This window comes from Ovis aries, chromosome 11 (assembly GCF_016772045.2).
Source record: "Ovis aries strain OAR_USU_Benz2616 breed Rambouillet chromosome 11, ARS-UI_Ramb_v3.0, whole genome shotgun sequence".
Lineage (NCBI taxonomy): Eukaryota > Metazoa > Chordata > Mammalia > Artiodactyla > Bovidae > Ovis > Ovis aries.
The window spans coordinates 42,653,969-42,670,105 of record NC_056064.1 but is presented as its reverse complement, the minus strand read 5'-3'; the positions used below and the strand labels follow the sequence as shown (position 1 = coordinate 42,670,105).

Here is a 16,137-nt window from a genome sequence, read left to right as displayed (position 1 = left end):
GACTGGAACTCAAGAATGGGTCTGACATTTTCCAAGTGTATGATTTGGGGCTGTCCCTTCACATCTCAGAAACTCCCAGTGTCTACATACTACACAGCGTTGTAATGCATCTCACGTCACAGGACTCCCATGATGAAATGATAGAATTCTGGCACCTTGTGTAAGACTGTGTAAAGACAACTGCATTCATTTAATGAGGTGGAATCTGCTTCTGGCACAGTCATCTGTAATTGCTAATGGCAAATCACAGTTGTTGCTGTTGTTGTTTAAAAAAAAAAAACACCTTTAAATTTAATGAGGGAATTGAAAACATCTCTCAACCTATCATCCAACAAGCCAAATAACTGATAGAATCGTGGCACGAAGTGTGAGACTAATATGATTCACTTGTACTACTTACATATGGCCAAGTGCAAGAAATGAGTTCCATGGATAAGTTTGTGGTGTATATCATAACCAATACAGGTTAAGTCATGAAAAATGGCTTGCCTTTAAATGACTAATATTTTGAAAGTTAAGAGATTAGCCATCAGAGAATCTATCACCAAGATACAGACAACTAAGATGGATGCAAAAAGAGCCTCATACAGTCTCTATCCAGCCAAGGTTATGTAGCTCAAAATGTAATTGGCAGTAGTTCATTTTTATGAGACAAAATTTTTAAAACAGTCTTTGATTGAAAACAGGATGATTGCAATGCAGCATAACAGAATATAGTCATGATAGTAAATGAAATCTGACAAGTTAAAATACTTGGACAAATAACAAAGAAACATTCAACTACTTTGGCACCAGGTATAATTATGATGATAAAATTATGGATAAAAATAATTTTAAAGAGTAGATTGCTAGGTTTAATAATCATTCCAGACTCCCCACTGGCCATTCCTTTCCTCTCTGTGACAGGAATCCCGCAGGGTGGGGTCCACAGAGCTGAGACGGCCCTGTGTCAGGCAGCACAGGCTCAGGATGCTCCCAGCAGGGAGGGGAAGGCAAGGGACAGAAAGGACCCTGGAGAGTGAAGAGGGAGAAGAGCGCACAGACTCCACAGCTCCCAGCTCTTCTCCGCACATACCCTGGCCCTGGGGCCCCAGCCACATTCCCCATCCCAGGGAACACCTAGTGGGAGAAGCCCGCATGGGAGAAGGCAGGGAGGTCAGGGGCACAGGCAGCAACCTGGGGCAGGCAAGCCACAGAGTTGACCTCACAGGACCCAGCATCCTGGTCTTCCAGAAGTAGATGGAGTCAGCAGAATTGATGGAAGAGTCCTCATCGAAGAAGTTATAGGATCTCAGAAAGAAACCCACACTGTTGCCCACTGTCACCGTGTTGGGAATGTCCTCTGCATGTGGGATGTACAGGAAACCAGCTGTCCCCCAAGCCACCAAGTCCTAGCTGGGGAAGAAAGAGGGTCATGAGGCCTGGCGCTGCTAAGGACACTTCTGCCTCCTACAGAATTCGCTTTGGGAGCCCACCATCACTCAAGAGGGTATTAAGCTCTAAATGCTTTATCATAGTAGCCCAGAAGTCAAAGCATAAGAAATCAACTTCGTATTAGGAGCAACACCACCCTCCACTATTCCAGCCCGCAGCTGCCATCTCTGACAATTCCCATCACGTCGCCATCAGCCTACCCATCCCAAGAGAAATGATGATACCCACAGGCTACTTCAGCACCACCTCTGACTCTGTGAGCATTCCCAAACTGTAACTGAGAGGAGGTCAATGAAGGAGATAAGAGCAGGGTATGGGTGACAGAAAGGCTGACATTTGGAAATTAATCCTTTAGTGGTGAAGACAGAAGCGGAGGAGTTTCAGGTATAAGAGAGGTGGTCTTCCCTGGTCATTCCAGCCCTTCTGAATCCTGGGGCCCTTAAAGACTCAGTCCACAAGCTGAGACTGAGAGAGCTGCTGCCACTTGAGGAAAGGCTGGAGCCTCAGCCAGGGTCTGCAGATGAACTCCCAGTTTAGGAAGTTTCCCTCCATAGGTAAGGAGAAGATCCACAAAAGCACAGAAGCAGGAGTCAGCTCAGCCCTCCAGGTGATCACCAGTTTTCAGCCCCCACCCCAAGAGAAGGTGGGAGTGATCTCTGTGTCCCCCCCTCCTCCCTCATCTCCCACAGTCAGCTGACCTTTCCAGCAATGGTCTCATTGTTGATGAAGTCAGCAGCGTCCACGGTGGGAGTCCAGGGGTCATTCTGACTGAAGACGCTGGAGCTGCTGGGCTCTGTCTCCTTCCTCTAGGTCACGGCCAGCTGGTACCTAGAGATGCTCTGGTCAGGGGTCCATGGTCACTGTCCCTGTCCTGCAGCCTGATCATCATGGAAGGGAGCCAAGCCCATGGACCTCAGCTTCCCAGCTCATCCACACTGTCCCTGTCCTGGTGCTTGATCATCATGGAAGGGAGCCGAGCCCATGGACCTCAAGTTTCGTCTCTCATCTTCAGTCACTCGATGCCACCCTAGTGGGTGGCCCAACACCTTTCCATATTTACCTGTATATTCCTTTGGATTTCACAACATGGACCACCAAAATTTAAAAGACTTTCCCCACTGTGGCGGTGTGTATCCAGTGTGGGCCTTTTGATAATCAGGAAATGTTTTGGGCTCTTACCTCGCCTCGTGTACAGTTTCAACTGGGTTCCCAAATGCCCCTCCCAACACTCTTCTCATCTCAACCAACCCTCCAACAACGCACCCCACCCACCTCCCCCAGCTGACGGCTCTCTCCAAAGGGCTGTTCTGGGGCAGCGGCTCCCCAGGGCTGCTGAGCAGCTGGATGCGGTAGCCCCGAGGGTGTCCCCACTTGTTGCTCTGCTTGCTGGCCAGGTACAGGTGGCGAGGGGAGGCCCCTCCCAGGGGGAAGGCGGCCTGCTCCTCTGTCTGCAGCTGCTTCCGGGTCACCTGCAGCCTCTGTATCTGGTGCTCGGGGCTCCAGGGTATCGCCGTGGGGACAAAAGCCATGTCCTCAGCCCAGACCCAGTTCTCCAGTCCTGCAGGAATGGAGTGGGGAGACGGGAGGGGCGAGAGTTGGTCAGGCAGCTGCCCTGCCCCCTCCGGAGTCTGCCTGCTTCTGGCTTCAGAGTAGGAGCCAAAGACAAGGCCAGACTGAGTGTGTCCATTGCTTCCCACCTCTCACCCAAAGATGTCCCCAATCTTTCAGGCCCCTCTACAGCAATCTGTGCCTCCCCTGGGGTGTCTTACCTCCCACATCCAGATCCACCTTGTAGTGGGCAGTGTGGGTGTGGACGGTGCCCAGTGTGTTCTCCCGAACCTGGTTTCCATATCTTCTGGTAGCACCAAAGTGGAACACTGAATTGATGAAGCCCGTGGCATAGAATTTGACTTGAATGGCCCCATTGGAGTGAAAGATCACATCCCATACATAGTCATAGTTGAACAAGGTCGACACAGATATGAAGGCCAGCATTGTCTCCACAAGACCCCCAAAATAGTGAGAAAACGCATCTGAGTGGTGTCGCCTCAGGGGCAGGCCCTCGTTCTGCTCAAACACACAAAGGGCATTGTAGAGGGTCCTGGGGCCTTGAAACTCCAGAAGGAAGTGCCAGTCCACATCGGTGGCCAGATAGGGGCAGTCGAGGGGCACAGGCCAGGGGCGTCGCAAACTTGCCCATATCAAAGCTTTGATCCATGTAGTGGTTCACCATTGTGACTAGGGTATTCCCACCATAGATACCAGGACCTCTTGCAGGCTGATCTCATAAGCCAGCCATACTCCCTGGAATCGAATGTCAAAGATCCAAGAACCGCTGAGAGCTCTGAGGCCAAAGGAGAAAGTCCACAATGAGGAGGTCTCTCAACTGCCCTGGACATTGAAGCGGGCGCCCTGAGGATGGAACTGCAGAGGGGGAGCTGGACCCGGGGGCACCTGGGACTTCAGGGACCAGGACCCACCTGTGCCGTTGTTTGGGATCACCACCACATTCACCTGGCCAGCCTCAAACTGCTCCTCCAGCTGGGCCAGACTCTCATAGTAGCGGCCCTGAAAGAACACCTTCTGGATGGTCCACTGGGCAGGGTCCAGAGCCTTGTGGTCTACCAGCAGCTCCAACCCCACAGGGTGCAGGTAGACCCCAAATCCTGAAATGTTGTAGTAGAGGCCAAACCACGTGGCCCTGTTCCCTGACTGGACACCACGGGGAGCTGTGGACAAGATCACCAGGTTCCCTCCTCCTTGTCTGTAGGAGCAGCAGCGGTGGAGGACACCAGCAGCCTTGGGCAACTCTCTGTCGAAGATCATCTGGTCTATGTCCAGGTACTCTCAGAGAAGCACGGGGCGTCGGTAATAGGGCAGGGGGCCCCCATGACGCTCCACGGTCACATCCCGCATGTAGGAGGGCTGGGGCAGTGGCCCCACCAACAGCTCAGTCACATTGGGCTGGGGTTGTCTGCCAAAGAAGATGATGGCCAGTGCCTCCCGGGCAGGTGGGGGGCTCCCCCTGTCCAGGTGGGCCAGGGCTGCCGCCCTGGGGGGCAGCTGCAGCTCTACTGAGAAGATGCAGTTGTTTGAGGGTCGGCCCTGGCGTGCATCCACCAGGTCTGGACTCAGCTTCTGGGTCAGGAAGCTCATCACAGCCCTCAGCTCTTCTCAGCTCACGTCTACACGCACCTGGCTGTGGTCAGGGTGTTTCCAGGGCTGGGCAATGGGGGATCGGGATGGGCAGCAGGGAGGGAGGCTGGGATGACATTGCTTTCCAACTCCTTTCTCACTCCCCAAACCACCTTCCTCCCTGCCTATCACCAGAGGAGTCCACAAGGACAGGAAAATGATGAACATCGCTAAAGCTCTGGCTGTCTTCAGGCTCTTGATTTGGAGTGCAGCAGGCATGATGGACAGACCGACAGAACCGGGTGCACAGTGCCTCCTTCAGTGTCTGTAGGTTCCTGTCTTTGAGTTGTGCTCGGGGCATCGCATTATTGTACACTAAGGACAAGCAGCTGAGGAAGGAGGGTTGGCAGTGGTTGGAGATTGGGGCGGGGCAGGAATCAGGCCAGGTCAGAAGATGCAGCTGAGGTTATAAACTGAATTTTAAGTGGCCCATGGCAGCTTCTGTCCTGTTTCAAATCAAACACTCAGCTTCACAAAATAGGGGAGGGATGGGTATGGAAAACACAGCTGGAGGGAGGAAGTGGTAGAAGTGACGGGTCCCAGGGCTCTTTTTCCACTCTCTCTACATGGCTGCTAGCAAAACTCCTGTGTTCAGCCATCCAGCCAGATTCCGTCTTCCTTCCTCTAGTCCATGAATCCCTCTGATGAGGGCTCCCATGCAGCAACCAGAACCCTAATGGCACACAGAGGAGCCTGGAGAGTTATGCTGAGAACACCGATCACCTGTGGGGAGCTGGGGGGCTGAAGAGCTGAGCCGGGTTAACATCGTGGAGGCCCTGAACTCCCTGAGTCACTAGAGGAGAGCCTGAGGGGAGTGAATCCATTCAGAAGCTGGAGCGGGCGGGAAGTTGCAGCTTACAGAGACGCCCCCACCTTGAGCAGAACTGATGGAGCACATCAGATGTCAGGGGCATAACACCCTGGCTCTGAATTTAACCTCGCTGTCCACAGCCTTCATCCCCAGGAAACCCTTTTCCAGAATGCTGCAGAAGCAGAGAGCAAAGCCATCTCCATTGTCAGGCAGGTGATGTGACATAGACACCATCTTCTGTTCAGCCAGGTCCTGAGGGAACCAGGAGAGACTGAGGATCCAGAGATGGGACATGCTTCCCTGGTGAACTGGGGGATAGTCCTTTCCAGCCTGGACTTGTCCAAGACCACTTTCCCAGAAGGCACCTTAGATGACCTTGCAGACAGAGTATGTTTGCTGGAGGAGAATGGACAGTACATCCCAGCCAAAAGGATCAGAAGGTGCAAAGGTACCTTGAAGCACCTGGCATGGGCAGGAAATGGCCGAGGTCAGTGCATTGGGTGTGAGGTGGAGACAGGAGTCGGTGGGACAGCAGAAGAGGTCAGGTCAGGAAGGCTTGTGCAGTGTGTGGGTCTTAAGCAAAGTAGGCCTTGCAGAAAGACAGGAATCTGGGCACTGTGAAATCAGGGAAATCAACCTCAGAAAGGTCAGTTCTCCAGATACCAGCTGCTTCTGCAACCAGCTCTATTTTGATATGCAAATTCCACACGCTGTTCATTTTGTGACCAACCTGGATCCTCGGACTCTTGAATCAATCGAATTGATAAAGAGGCTGGTGAAGGAAATCAGAGTTAACTGGTACTCAAGCTGCAGCAGGAAGGAGCAAGAAGAAAACACAGGTTCCTTCAGTGGAGTAAGAGTGGGGGCAGATCCGTGGAGCGGACTGAGGGCTGGCTTAGGTGGTCTGCCCACCCCTTTGGTGGTGCTGTGTGCAGGGGTCATGCCCAACACCTGCTCTTCTCCTTTCACCTCAGAAGCAGCAATACGTTTCTGTGTCTTTTGTGTCTCACTGTACATAACTGCGGGGACTGCCCAGTGCTTGCCGATATTTTTAGCCTGTTACAGTTCCTTTGTATTCTGTTGCTCAAGGAGATATTTGTCCACATGCCAAGTGCAAGCACTCCAGTATAGGAACTCAGGCCCTAGCCTGTCTCAGTTTGAAATGGTTCATGTGGACTTTGTAATAAAGGGGGGACAGAATCTAAGGTCAAACCCAGCCCTGGCCTCACGGCAAGCCTTTCCAGCCCAGGAACTTCATTCTGGATCCTTTGATAAGTGGTGGTATTTCCTCCCAGCTCAGAACACATTGTCAAGAGAACACCTACAACTTTTTTTCGTCCCGACCAGTGTTACCAATCACAGATCGAGAATAGCCCCTCTGGTGGGGAATCCCCAGGTCTCCCAGAGGAGAGGGAGTAATGATCAGGGAGAGGGAGGGAGAGCTTTGGCCGGATCTTGAGGAGGAACGGATGTAGCAGAAGGTGCTCCTCTGCCCACCTTCTCTAGAAGCGTCTTGCTGTCACATGGCTCCCTCTGAATTCGTGTCGCCCTAGGCTTCACCATCACCATATCACACACCGTAAACAACTGTTGAAAGGTGCTCCTGTTGGACAGTTACTCAGGGGAAAGCAGCTACACATCCTGCTTCCTCCAGCAAGTCTTATTGCCCTTTGGACAAACTTGCCCGCAGCCTGTGTAAATGTGCTGAAGGTGACTGGATTCCAGGGAGCCAGGTGCCATCCCCAGTCCCCAGGCTGGGCCCCAGAACGTGCTGCCTGAGCCTGCCTGCCGTCCCAGAGTCCCCATGAGGCCAGTGGAACCGCCCCGGATGCCCAGGTCACTGTACTCTGATCTGCACCCCAGGGGTACAGCTCTGGCTTCAGTGCTGAGAGAGCACCAAGTGTGTGAAAGACAGGAGCGAGGACAGCGACAGGAGGCAAAGGGTCAGATGAGGCCAGTGGCCTCCAGGACAGAGAAGTGAGGAATCTGAGCAATGTGGCCAGAGGTGTTGACAGGACGTGGTGTCTGACTGGGTGGGTGCGTGAGAAAGGATCCAGACTCTTTGGTGGCAGAAGGACACCAGGTTTCCATTGGGTGACTTGGGAGGGTGAGGGGCTTAATCCGGAAGAAGGACCTACAAGAAGAGCAGCAAGTTGAAGGAGAATTCCAACAAGTTTGAGGTGAGGTTCCTGTGGGAAGCCCCAGCATACATGCCCAGAAAAAGAGGCATTGGGTCTAAAGGTTTCAACGGCCGGAGAGCAACTTTTAGGCTAGAAACAGAGATTTGTGTCAAACAACAAACGGTAGTCATTGCTCAGATGATAAAGAAGCTGCCTGCGATATGGGAGACCTAGGTTTGATCCCTGGGTTGGGAAGATTCCCCAGAGAAAGAAATGACCACCTACTCCAGTATTCTTGCCTGGAGAATTCCATGGACAGAGGAGCCTGGCAGGCTATAGTCTATGGGGTGGCAAAGAATTGACATGACTGAGCGACTAACACACAAAGATAGGATGCCTGAGATCACCCAGAGAGGACTCTGCAGAGGGGAGAGAGGAGGAGCAGGGCCACAGTCCAGAAGATGTCCATGTGTGGGGCTGAGCAGGTTGTGGGCACAGCAAGGGCAAAGGAGCCGGCATAAGAGGCTGAGATGCACGTGGCATGCCTTCGGAGGGGTCAGAATATGAGGAGGTGTCGAAAGGTGAGACTTTTCAGTAGGGACTAGTCAGAAGGACCAATGCCACCCAGAGTCCAGAAAGTATCAGGTGAAAGGGCCTGTCATTCTGCATCAGCAGTAAGAGGGGAGTGGGATAAGCAGAAACTGGTGATCTGGGGCAGGATGGGGACAGGAAGCTGATCCAGAGAAAGTAGAGCTCTCCTTGGAGGAAGGCATCTGGGAGGCACAAGCTGAGGAAGACACTGTCCTGGAGAGTCATGGTCCTAGCAGAGACTTAGCGAGATGAGAGTCAAGAGCCAGTCAAGAGAGAGATTTAAAGTTCAGGGAGAGGGTTGGATAACTGAGAGAACCATTTGGGAGCAGCTGGAGGGGTGGGTTTCCCCTTAAAACAAGTAAACAGGCTGTAGAATAAACGCAACCATTCTCACTGATATATGCTGTGCTAAGAATCAGTCGAGTCCGACTCTTCTCAATCCTGTGGACTGTAGTCCGCCAAGCTCCTCTGTCCATGGGATTCTCCAGGCAAGAATACTGGAGAGGGTAGCCAATTCACTGATAAGTCTCATCAGAGAAGCTGTCAGCAGGACCTCATATACCTTTTTTATTTGGTTAGGGGTATCCCCTGTTTCCAAACTCACCCAAGCATTGTATAAAGTATACAAGAATCTTCTACATAATCGTTAATATCTCATCACCGCAAAAACTACTACTGATTTTTGGCTGGGATTTTACCTTAATCAGTAACTGAACCTGCCAGGTGGTAAGTGCTCCTAAATATAGCAATGCCTGGGACTTCTCAGATGGTCCAGTGGGTAACATTCCCCTGCTCCCAGTGCAGGGGCCTTGGTTGAATCCCTGGTTGGGGAACTAGATCCCACATGCTACAGCTAAGATTGAAGATCCTTCATGCCACAGCCAAAGAAAGAAAGAAAGAAAAATATTAGAAAACAACAATAACAACAACAACACTTTAAAAAAAGCTGTAAGCGAGCATCCACACACACTCACAGGCACACTCACCACTTGCAAACACTCACAGCCTAGGTCTGGACATGGGACTCAAGGCAAAGACTTGCAACTTATTCAACCAGGGTGGGGGAGCAGTGAACACCGCATTTCTTTCTTCCTCTTGCCTCCAGCACTGACTATTGTGCAAGGGATCAGAAACAGGAGCCAAGAGGAGGTGGAGACAACAGCAAAAGCCCATCATGGAGAAGTTCAATGACTCAGATCAGAGAAAGAAGAGGCATCAAGTCAGTATCTGAGCCACAGAGGCCACGGCACCCATTTTTCTCCTCCGTCTCAGTCCTTAGCCTCTCTTTCCCTCCAGCCCTGTCCTCTGTCACTCTGACTTTCATTTCAGGTCATGTTATAAATTCACCCACCCAGCACTGGCCCTCTCTCCTGACTGAGGGCTTTCTCCCTGTTCTTTGGAACCTAGCTTCTGTCCAGCTCACCTTCATCCACCTTTGTCCCAGAAGTGAACCTGGGCCTGGAGCAGGACAGAAGGGAGCAGAAGCTTCTGTGTTCCCTGGATATGATCTCCCTCCGGTCAGAAGCTGAGCGGCATCTGAAATCTGTTTCCTGTCCCTCAACGCCCAGCCCTACCTTGGCTTCCAGCAGGCTCTCATTCCTCCTCTTTGAAGTGAGACAGACAGGGAGAGTGAGCAAGAGACAGCAGAAGAAATTTCTTGACATTTAACATTTTTTCTTGGAGATATGCAGGCAAGAAGAGGCCAAGGGGTCACCAGAGGCCCACACCTCTGTGCAATGCAAGAGACCCAGGTTCTCTCCATGGGTCAGGAAGATTCCCTGGAGAAGGAAAAGGCAGTACACTCCAGTATTCTTACCTGGAGAATTCCATCCATGGAGGAGCCTGGTAGGCTATAGTCCATGGGGTCACAAAGAGTTGGTCATGATTGACTGACTAAGCACAGAGGCCACACTCATTTCCCTGGGTCTCAAACACTTGAAAAAATTGAGTCCCTGGGCACAGTACCCTCCCCTACCCTGAAAGTGAAGTCGCTCAGTCATGTGGGACTCTTTGCCACCCCGTGGACTGTAGCCTATCGGGCTCCTCTATCCATGGGATTTTCCAGGCAAGAAGAAGACAAGTTATTTTAAAAAATGAAGTCAGAAACTACTTAGCCCCATTTATTTTTTGAATAATAATAAATGAATAGGTAATATAGTCACATGGTTCAAAATTCAAAATGTACAAAAGGATATGAAGTATGAAGTTTCCTCCTTCCCAAGTTCCTACCTCCTGGTTCCTCTTCACAGAAGCAACCAGGGTTACCCGTGGCTTCTGAATATGCATCTATAAGATATGAAAATATGGATTTATATGATCCTCCCCCATAAAACACAAATGGAGGTGCCCGGTCCACAATTCTGTGCATTGCCTTGTTCTTTAGAAGAGTAATTTGTATAAAAAGATACAGTTTTATAGCTGCAGAGTATTGTTTTGTCAAGCCAAACTAGAACTTGCTTAACAAATCTTCTAGGGAAGCAGAGTTCTATTATGTCCGATCTCTGGACATTAGTGGAGAGACCCCGGATCCTGAAGGGACAGCCTGTGGGGGAGACTCCACCCCCAGAGGCCCTGGCTCATTTGCATGCTCACATGTGATTGGTCAGCCCCTCGCCCCCATGGCATGGTGTGACTGGTCTTTCTGCTTCTCACCCTTGGCTCTCACCCAGTCTCCCATGTTGGCTATTGCCAAGTTCAGAGGACACTGGTCACACCACACACCTGGCACAAAATGACCACTCCTCATTACCACTGCACCCACAAACCACCTCCAGTGCTAACTAGAGCTGCTGCTGTCTCCATGAGCATCCTCTGCAAGAGGACACAAGACAGGCCTATACACATGGGCAGGAAGAACTGTGGGGAAACACCCTGCCCCAGGACTGGGGGAAGGGGCAGCTCCCAGACACAGGGAGACAGACGGGGGCTGTCCTCTCAAGCTAGATGGCCCTTGCATTTTCAGACTTCCACGGGCCTCGAGTCAGAGGAGGAGACCAGAGTTGAAAAGTGAGAGCTGAGGAACATCCCCTCAGGGCCGGGCAGTAAATCTCAAGAATAGGTAAGAACGGGAGGAGGTGAGGCAAGAAGGAAGAGGGAGAAGGAGGACCAGGATGAGAGGGAACATGTGCCAAAGAGCCCCTTCCAGCTGGACTCCTGGATTCACAAGCCTGCCAGGAACCCTGCCCAGGGCCTCTAGGCAACCAGCCCCAGAGACACCCCGCATCCTCTCCTGCCAAGTGAGGACTGGGGATTCTCTGGAGAGACCTGGCATGGCCTAAAACGATCTGGGGAAAGCAGAAAGCAAAGACCAAAGAAAAGAAAATGAAAACCACCAAACCGAGGAGTCTCCTAGAAAGGTGTAACCATGACTCCAGACTCTCATCTGACCATTCCTCTCCTCTGTGACAGGAACCCAGCTTGTTGGGGTGCACAGAGCTGAGAAGCCCCTGATTCAGGCAGCATAGCTTCAGGATGATCCCAGCGAGGCGGTAAGCAAGGGAGGATGATGGAGGAGAGAGAGGACCCTGGGGGGTGAGGAGGGAGAAGAGGGCACAGGCTCCCCAGTTCCTGGCCCTTCTCCCCACACTCCCAGACCCTGGAGCTCCATTCTCATTCCCCATCCCAGGGGACACCTAGTTCTGGAAAAGCCCCCATGGGAGAAGTCAGGGAGATCAGGGGCACAGGTAGGAGCCTTGGGCAGGCAAGCCAGGGAGTTGACCTAGTAGGACCCAGCATCCTGGTCTTTCTGGAAGTAGATGGAGTCATCAGAATTGATGGAGGGGTCCAGATCAAAGAAGTTGTAGGGTCGCAGGAAGAAGCCCACACCATTCCCCACTGTCACCGTGTTTGGAATGTCCTCTGCATGTGGGATGTGCAGGAAAGCGGCTGTCACCCAGGCCACCAAGTCCTAGTGCAGGAAGAAAGGGGATCACAAAGCCTGGTACTGCTAAGGACACCTCTGCCTCTCACAGGATTCACTTTGGGAGCCCACCATCACTTAAGAGGGTTTTAAATCTTTAAACGTGTTTCCATAGTAGCCCAGACATCAAAGCATAAAGAATCAACTTCATATTAAGAGCAACACCACCCTCAATGACCCAGCCTGCAGGTGCCATCTCTGACATTTCCCATCACATTGCCATCAGCCTACCCATCCGAGAGAAATGATGACACCCACAGGCTACTTTAGCACCTCCCCCGACTCTGGGAGAGTTCCCAAACTGTAATTGAAGGAAGGAGAATGGAGGAGGGTAGATCAGGTTTGGGTGGCAGAAAAGTTCAACGTTTGAAAATTAATCCTTTAGTGGTGAAGACAGGAATGAAGTTTTAGGTATAAGAGAGGTGGTCTTCCCTGGTCATTCCAGCCCTTCTGAATCCTGGGGCCCTTAAAGGACTCAGTCCACAAGAAGAGACTGAGAGAGCTGCCTCTCGAGGAAAGACTGGAGCATCAGCCAGGGTCTGCAGATGAACCCCAGCTTAGGAAGTTGCCCCCACAAGTAGTGAGCAGATCCACAAAAGCACAGAAGCAGGAGTCAGCTCAGCCCCCCAGGTGATCACGGGTTTTCAGGCCCCCCCCACCAAGGGAAGGTGGGGCTGATCTCTGTGTCCCCCACCCCTCTCTCTTCTCCCACAGTCAGCTGACCTTTCCAGCAATGGTCTCATTGTTGATGAAGTCAGCAAAGTCCACGGTGGGAGTCCAGGGGTCATTCTGGTTGAAGACGCTGGAGCTGCTGGGCTCTGTCTCCTTCCTCTGGGTCACGGCCAGCTGGTACCTAGAGATGTTCTGGTCAGGGGTCCATGGTCACTGTCCCTGTCCTGCAGCCTGATCATCATGGAAGGGAGCTGAGTCTATGGACCTCAGCTTCCCCGTTCATGCACACCCTCACCGTGATGTCACCCTAGTGTGCAGCCATTTTCCTGCACATCCCGCATCCCACCTAGTGGGTGGTCCAACACATTTTGTTTTTTTTTACAGATACAGTACTGGGGTGAACTTTTCCTTTATCTTTGTTTTCTCTTGACCTGAACCCTACATCTTTTCATGGCCTTCTTCTGTTGATCCCTTTGGATTTCACAGCATTAGAAAAACAGGAAAGACTTATCTGCCTTGGCTTTAGCTTTCCAAGGGGACCATTTATCTACTGTCAGCTTTTTGATAACCAGGAAATGTTTTGTGCTCTTACATCAACTCGTACAGAATTTGAACTGGGTTCCCAATTGCCCCTTCCAAGTGCCAAAGAACTGATGTTTTTGAACTGTGGTGTTGGAGAACTCTTGAGAGTCCCTGGACTGCAAGGAGATCCAACCAGTCCATTCTAAAGGAGATCAGTCCTGGGTGTTCTTTGGAAGGACTGATGCTGAAGCTGAAACTCTTATACTTTAGCCACCTCATGTGAAGAGTTGACTCATTGGCAAAGACTCTGATGCTGGGAGGGATTGGGGGCAGGAGGAGAAGGGGACGACAGAGGATGAGATGACTGGATGGCATTACCGACTCGATGGACCTCAGTTTGAGTGAACTCCAGGAGTTGGTGATGGACAGGGAGGCCTGGAGTGCTGCGATTCATGGGGTCACAAAGAGTCAGACACGAGTGAGCGACTGAACTGAACTGAATTGAACATGCTCTTTTCATCTCATCTACCCATCTCCAACAATACACACCCCCACCTCCCCCAGCTGAAGGCTCTCTCCATGAAACTGTTCTGGGGCAGTGGCCCCCCAGCAAAGCTGACCGTCTGGGTGCAATAGCCGTGAGGGTGCCCCCACTTGTTGCTCTGCTTGCTGGCCAGGTACAGGTAGCGAGGGGAGGCCACTTCAGGGGAAAGCGGCCTGCTCCTCGGTTTCCAGCTGCTTCCGGGTCACATGCAGCCTATGTACCTGGTGCTCAGGGCTTCAGGGTATCGCCGTGGGGACAAAAGCCATGTCCTCAGCCCAGACCCAGTTCTCCAGTCCTGGGGGTGAGGGTGGGGAGCAAAGGGGGAGAGGAGGAGGGAGGCCTGGTCAGGCAGCGGCTCTGCCCCTCTAGTCTCTGCCTGCTCCTGGCTTCAGAGTGGGGGCCAAAGAGAAGACCAGACTGAGTGTGTCCCCTGTTTCCCTCCCCTCTCACCCAAAGATGCCCCCAATCTTGCAGCCCCCTCTACTGGAATCATTGCCTCCCGTAGAGTGTCTTATCTCCCACGTCCAGATCCACCTTGTAGTGGGCACTGTGGGTGTGGATGGTGCCCAACGTGTGTTCTCCAACCTGGTTTCTGCGTCTTTGGGCGGCAACAAAGAGGAACGCTGAGCTGATGTAGCCGGTGGCATGGAATTTGTCTTCTATTGCCCCACTGGGGTAGAAGACCATATCCCACACATAGTCGGAGTTGAGCATCGTGGACACAGACCTGAGGCCAGCACTGTCTCCAGGACTCAGTCACATTGAGCTGGGGTCCTCTGCCAAAGAAGACGATGGCCAGTGCTTCCCGGGGGGGGGGGGCGGTGCTCCTTCTGTTCAGGTGTGCAGGGGCTGCAGCCTTAGGGGGCAGCTGCAGCTCTACTGAGAAGACACAGCTGTCTGAGGGTCGGGCATGGGCTGTATCCACCAGGTCTGGGCCCAGTTTCTAGGCAAAAAAGGACATCACAGTTGTCACCTCTACTTGGCTCAGGTCTGCAAACAGCTGGCTCTGGTCAGGCTGTGTCCAGGTCTGGACACTGGGGGATCCAGAAGGGCAGGGGGCAGGCAGGCTGGGATGACATTGCTTCCCAACTCCTTCCTCACTCCCAGCACCACTGTCCTCCTTGCCATCACCAGAAGAGTCCACAAGGACAGAAAAATGAAGATGAACATCACTAAAACTCCTGACTCTTCAGGCTCTTAAATCAGAATGCAGCATGCAATATAGACACACGGACAGACAGAATGGGGTGCACGATGCCTCCTTAGTGTCTGGAAGTTTCTGGCTCTGGGTGGGTCTTCTGGGCGATGGCATGAAGGGTACGTTCAAGACAAGCAGCCAAGGGCAGAGGGTTGGCAGCGAGTGGAGGGTGGGTGGGGGTAGTGGTTAACTAAGTTCGGGTATGGGGTTGAGGTAGGAATCTGCATTTTAAGTGGGCCCATGTCAGCCTCTGTCTTTTTGTTCCAAATCAAACACTCAGGTTCAAGGTTGGAGCACAAAGTGGGGGAGGGCTGGGCTTGAGTACACAGCTGGAGACAGAAGAGGAAGATGTGACGGGGACAGAAAGGGACTGTCCTTGGGCACTTCCTTCTGCTCCAGGCCCAGACTTTCTCCTGGCTACCTGGCTGTAAGCAAATCACACCTGAACACAACCCTCCAGCAGGATTCGCCCCTTCCTTCCTCTAGACTGGGAAGCCCTCCTCACTGTCTTCTGCTCCCCCAAAACCAGCATCCTACAGGCACCCACAGGAGCCTGCAGAGTCATGCCGAGAACACAAAGCACCTATAGGGAGCTGGGGGACTGAAGGGCTGAGCCAGTTCAACATCGTGGAGGCCCTGAGCTCCCTGAGTCACTGGAGGGGAGCAGGCGGTAGGGGGAGGAGTCAGTGTAAGAAAGACCCCCTCGTTATACCAGGAGCAGGACTGACGGACCATCACAGGTCAGGGTGCCTGGAACCCTGTGAATTTAACCTAGCTGTCCACAACCCTCATCCCCAGGAAACCCGTTTCCAGGATACTGCAGAGGAAGAGAGCAAAGCCACCTCTGTTGTCAGGCAGGTGATATGCTGGAGACATCATCTTCTGTGCAGCCAGGTCCTGACAGGACCAGAGAAACTGAGGGTTCCAGAGATGGGACATGCTTCCCTGGTAACTGGGGGAGAATCCTTTCCAAACTGCACACCTCCAAGACCACTTCCTCCGAAAGGCACCTTAGATGACCTTGCAGACAGAGTGTGTTTGCCTGGAGGAGAATGGACAGTACATCCCAGCCGAAAGGATCAGGAGGTGCAAAGGTACAGAACTTGAACCAGCTTGGGCATGGGTCGGAAA

General features: G+C 52.3%; 2 pseudogenes; both read right to left on the bottom strand.

The window, feature by feature from the left end:
• Nucleotides 1-843: 843 nt before the first annotated feature.
• On the bottom strand, nucleotides 844-4,912 carry LOC101103304 (primary amine oxidase, lung isozyme-like; annotated as a pseudogene).
• A 6,270-nt stretch (nucleotides 4,913-11,182) lies between these two features.
• Nucleotides 11,183-14,074, bottom strand: LOC105605975 (membrane primary amine oxidase-like; annotated as a pseudogene).
• Between the last annotated feature and the right edge of the window lie 2,063 nt (nucleotides 14,075-16,137).